We start from the raw sequence: 6,000 nt of genomic DNA, 5'->3' as shown, positions 1-6,000 counted from the left end.
TTGTGTAATCTCGTTTGTAATTAAACTGCAGGAATGGAGATATTTACAACGCCAACAAGAATGGAAGAACAAGTTAGCAAGTGGTTTCAAGAAATGTAAAGATGTTACAGCATTAGTGTGTGCCAGTATAAGTGGGAACGACAAAAGAAAACTTCTCATCATATGGAAGAGCAAAGATTCCAGATGTTTCAGAGGAAAAAGTCTACCAGTAGAGTACAAAGCCAACAAGAATTTCTGGATGACAGGTGAAATATTTAGCAAGTGGATTTGGGAATTCAACCGTGATGAGTGCAGTAAGAATTACAAAGTTATTCTCCTGGTAGACTTCATCCAAAAGAATAAGCTGAATGTCTTAGCAATTTGAAATTCTGCCACAAAATACGTCCATCATACAGCCATGTAACCAGGGGATCATCAGAAATATGAAGAGTAAACACCGCAGTGAAGTAGTGAAAAAGATCATCAATGATCTCGACGGCCAGAGCCTAACTGCCAATGACCTTGCAAAACGCCTGACCCTGCTTGATGCAGTTCATCTCCTCAACAAAGCTAGGAAATCAGTCACCAGCAGCACCATTGTGAATTGCTTCAACAAAGCCAGATTCAGCAAGGAAAAAAGTGAGGAATGCGAAGAAGAAACCAACGTTCCAGACATCACCTCAAAGCACCACATTTCCCATGATTTCACCAAAAAGTACCCTGCTAGCTACACCAAGGAGGTCTCAGAGAAAGCATGCCTCAACACCAGAAGATTCTGATAGCTATGTGAATTCATTTTTTTTTTTAAACAAAATGCTAATTCTTATAACCAAAAAAGATTTCTTTAAATTTAAAATGCTTCCCATTTTCTGAGTTTGATATATTTCCCATTAAATATAATTTACAATAAGAAATTTCCTTTGATTGTAGATGACAAAGCTCCAGGCTCATCACAGTTTGAAAGTCAGAAGAGAATCCCTGAGAAAGGCCAAAGATGCTGCTTAAAATGCTCATCCTACAAAAGTGGCCTTTACTATGATGGTCAAACTTCTACTGGCCATATTCTCCTGGAAGAAGTAAGCAATAAGGGGACCTAAGACCTTTTCCTTTTGTAGAGATACATTGCCAACTAGTCGAAGGAACAGTATCATTCAAGGTCAAAACATCAACCTAGCACAGTTATTATTGCCACACGAGATAGAAGGAAATAAGTTTCAAGATAACGATAGTATCCTAAAAAACTCCAGCCATAACAGCGAGAAGCCAGCAAATTGTTTTACAAAAGAACTTACAACTAAGACCAAAATTTAATTCTGCTTGTAACTTTTTAATATACTGTAAAACCCCAAAAATTGCGTTAAGTATTTTAGCGCAAATGCAAGTGGGAATGAATTGGTACAAATAAATTTTAGCACTTGCGCTTGTCATTAAAAAAAAATAAATGTGCTATTTTTTCCTTTAATCCACACCCGTATCTGATTTTGTGGTCACTCAGGCATGCAAACACAATAGCATTGATTTCTAACTTGCATACACAGGTAAACATTCGTTCACTTTTCTGTGGTGTTGCAAGCACATGGACATGGCACAATGTCAATTTTACACTTTTTTAATAAAAGAAAATGTGACGAGCTTCTTTCTGACCCAGAAAAGGAAAACAGTAAAGAAGCAGCAGACCTTTGTGAATATATCAATAATTCTTCTGAACTGCCTAAAACATCAAAGCGAGAAAAATGTGGTACATACAATGTGTATTTACCATTAGGGCAAAAATCGGAAAATATGCATTAGAGAATGGAGTAATGAATGCATCCAGATGATTCTTTTTCTTGTGCCTTTTATTTTGATTTTATTTGACAATAATTTTAAAATTCTATAATTGAGATTTTTCATCAACACAAAACACTTTTATAACTTGTGAATGTACTTCAATAAATGATTGTGGGGTGTTCAAGCATTTTATTCATATTAAAACCATGCACATATTAAAACCTTTCACTAGCGTTTTTTTCTCTATGTGCTTCAAGATGACATATACACCTGCAGCACACTAAATTCAAACCATAAGGACATCCCAAACCAATTGTGGCAAAAAGAAGTCTGTGATAAAGAGACAAATTCCACAGTGTGGTGACTCTGTGTCATACCAGAGGGAATCACTCTCTATCACAGCGTAGAATGACAACAACATCGATCTTGTAAAGCACAACAACAGCTCCAGCGACCCCGTAAAATGTGAGAGACAAATCGACCATGCACGTCCACAACCAAAGGCGATAGCAGACTATATTAGCTACATGAATGGAGTAGATCTTCATGATCAAATGAGATAGATGTATGTGTGTGGCAGACCAAGTAAGAAGTATTGGAAGTATCTACTGTGGTTATCATGGACTGTGCCCATGTTAATGCTTACATACTATTCAAGGAATCCTCTACCAGAGTTCTCTGGTGGAAGAGATTCTGCATTATGACTTTGTTATGGAACTTGCAGAATTTCTGTGGATGCAAGAAACTGTGCATCAGAGAGATTTTTAACCCCCTTGATGTGAATGACAATCAGATGCCTCATGTGCATGTTCACATGGACAGTCCCCATTGACGCTGCAAGGTCTGCTATTCCAAGGGTATCTGCAAGGAAGTTGTTAAAGGATGTGATGTGTGCAACATTCACGTGTGAACAATATTTTTTGGATAATCACTAAGTGTTTCTATTGTGATCACAGAAATCCATTTGTATTAGATGTGTATTAGTATTGTCTGTGAACATGTGATTTGTTTATTAAACATGTAAATATTAGTATGTTCAAGTTTTACTTATAATTCATTATCATAATTTATTTTCTAATGCAAAACCATAACAAGTGCCCATGTTTTTAGTGCAAATTTAAATAATATCAATCTTCAGGGAGAAATTCTACAAAACATGTATTGATTAATTGATGTGGCAAAGTATGAGAGTACATTTATATATTATGGATATCTTGGAATGGTAGAACTTTCAAATGGAAAGGCTGAAACAATAACAGTGCACTGTACAAGTTCTTGGCTGAGACAGGAAAATCTATAAATAACCTCATAGGACTTGGTGTTGATGATGCTTCAGTGATGGTCGGAGGAAAGTCTGGAGTATGTATACAAGTAATAAAATTATATTTTGTTTTTGTAAAGACAGTACCATGCTCATGATGCTTCTAAAATGTAATTTTATACAATTCATTTCTAATATTACATTCATGAAATTGATTCTATGTAGCTGCAAGACTTCAAGTCCATTGTCCTGAAGTTGTAAACATACAAGTTGCATTACTCATCACCTAGCACTTGCTGCTGCACAGGCAACAGACAACATCCCATACCTGAAGAAATTGAAGGATATATTGCAGCAGTTAGTTCAATTCTACCAAAACTCAGCAGTAAGAATGGCAGGACTTGAAGAAATTGAGGTACTTAAAAAATTGGATATGGTATTTGAATATATTACTGAGGAGTAACATTGAGTCATAATGAATAACATGTAAACAGAAGAAAACAGATGTTGACTTTACACTCGTGGACATGCTGGTTGCAGCAACCTAGTTGACCTTAAGCAGACTTCAGGAAAATTATGGACAACATATGAATACCATATCCCAAATTCTGGAGGAGCTTAAGGAATATGGTGTCAAAGGAGGACCTGAATACTTAGCCACATTTCATGACCTGGTGCATCTTCCCTACATCCACAATGTCATTGAAAACCTCAATGACAGATTCCCTGATAATCCAGTCTTGAATTGAATTGAACATGTTTTATTGACAAAGTCAAAAGGATCGGACACAAGTTCAGAAACTTAGATAGTCTTCTCCTAAGATTAAGAATCCAGTCTTAAAGGCCCTCACCTTACTGGATCCAGATCTACTGGGTGAGAATCCATCAGAACATGACTGGATTCATCAAACAAAAGTGCAGGTATCAAAAAGATAGAATAATATGAATGATTGTTTGTTGTATACAGAAAGGTTATGTTTAAAACTGTTATAATACTTAAAAATTTAAAACTTAATATGAATCATGTTTAAAATTTTATATGTATTAATTGTAGAAAGTAGTTAAAGCCAAAGTTATTTTCAAACTCATAACCACTTGTTTACTTTCTTATACAATGTACTTACAGACAGTGGTTGAGAAATTTCCATCCATTGACATGAAAGAAGATGTTTATTTTTAGTGGGAGGGGATAAAGCAACCTCTTTACAAGCAATGTCAGGACATGGGATTTAGACAACCCTTCATAAGATTCTAAAGTTGGGTCATCTATTTCCCTGTATGGCCAAATTTGCTGCCATTAGACTTGTGCTACCTGTCTCTGCAGCAAACTGTGAGAGGTGTTTTTCCTATTTGAAAAGACCCAAGACTCCATGTTTTGAATTTCATGTAAAGGACAGCCTCTTGAAAAGTTGGATTTTGAGAAAAGTGCAATTAGTTTTGCTAAGAGGAAAACCAGAAAAATCTCTGAATAAATATTAATCACATTTAAAATGTATTAAGACTTTTTTTGTATATTTCATGAGAGTGCATCAATTATATAACTTACAATACATAACATCAAATGATTAAATGCTCTACCTTATCTTCCTACCCAGCCTCCATTTAAATATATATCTAACCATGTTCCATCTCTCCCTCCTATCCCTTCCCTACTAACTGTAACCATAATCCACCTTTCCGCATTAGCAGTTCATCAAAGCAGCAAAAAATTCCAGATCACAATACCAAAACAAAAATCTTTCTTATCAACTTCCACTGATGAGGGTAAAACTTACCAGAATAAGAAAACTGCAAATTGCACTTGTTTGAAATTGGTAAAATATATATTAAAATCAATTATAACATAAATTTAAATGAATGTAACAGACATGAGGGAGAATGCAGATAAATGAGTTTTATTATTCAAGCATTGAACAAACTACAACATGTTTATGGTTTATATTTTTTCAAGTACATTACGTTGATCTTGGACAAAATAATTTCCATTTCAGGGGTGTTGAAACAGAATTTTTGTTTTCAAATTTCATTGTTCATCCCCTTGTTGTTGCAGACCATTGCAATGCCATACCTCAAGAAAATGACTTTCCAAAGTAAGAAGAGGAGTTTCTGAATTTCAGTTTTTCTTCTGACTGTGACCTTTCTAACTTTGAGAAGGGACAGACAAAAATAGACATATAGGGGAGAAATGGAAAAAAGTCACCAATAAAGTCAATGGAACACCAAGATTCCCATCTCTAAGTAAAATTACCCAGTCCAAGTGCTGCATCCAAAACTGCAATGCAGATCATGAGAGGGTGTTCTCCCTCATGAGAAAAATCCAGACAGAGCAAAGAGCATCCATGGACAATCAGACCTTATGCAGTTTTCACTGTACAAATATAAACTGTAAATAGTAAATGAAATGTACTTTATTTATCATCCCCCATGTTCCTTTTATATTTTAATAAGTGTTATGTTGTTTAAATGGACAATTTTTTTTCCAAGTCTGAAACTCTATGATCAGGTATTAATGGAGGATGTATATTGTTGTGGCATCATTCAAGAAAAACTGTTGTGGCATGCCACAAACCATAAAGACTGTGAAACAGAAAAACGGGTCACACCCTTGCTATGCAAAAAAAGGAAATCTTGGTCACCACATGAAGGGACAAGAAGGTTGTCACATACCTCAGTACCAACTGTGATCTGACTCAGAGAAATCATAAGATTGTGTATCAGACTTGTACAACAAGTACACATTTGAAGTTGATCTTGCTGATCAAGAAAGGATGCTATAATCTATCTGCAGAAAGGTAAAAAAAGAGGTACAAGTTTGCTTGGACTTTGTATCTAGGAAACCCCCAACCATAAACTGGCATTTTTTACTCTTTTAAAATTGTCTATGAGCAATATTTTCATTATAATGCAAGTTAATAATACAGTGATTTCAATGTATGTGGCTTTTTTAATTTTAAGATTTAATTATGTTATAGCAGTGAAGATGTTTCACC

The 6,000-nt window shown here is 35.1% G+C and overlaps 1 pseudogene; it reads left to right on the top strand.

Moving 5' to 3' along the window:
• Positions 1 to 1,017: 1,017 nt before the first annotated feature.
• LOC133184544 (uncharacterized) lies at positions 1,018 to 4,482 on the top strand (annotated as a pseudogene).
• The last annotated feature ends 1,518 nt before the right edge of the window (positions 4,483 to 6,000 follow it).

The sequence above is a fragment of the Saccostrea echinata genome, unplaced genomic scaffold (assembly GCF_033153115.1).
Source record: "Saccostrea echinata isolate AGI-Se365-2 ecotype Australia unplaced genomic scaffold, CSIRO_AGI_Sech_v1 ptg000010l, whole genome shotgun sequence".
Classification (NCBI taxonomy): domain Eukaryota; kingdom Metazoa; phylum Mollusca; class Bivalvia; order Ostreida; family Ostreidae; genus Saccostrea; species Saccostrea echinata.
The sequence above is the reverse complement of the archived record's forward strand: the minus strand, read 5'-3'. Positions and strand labels throughout refer to the sequence as shown.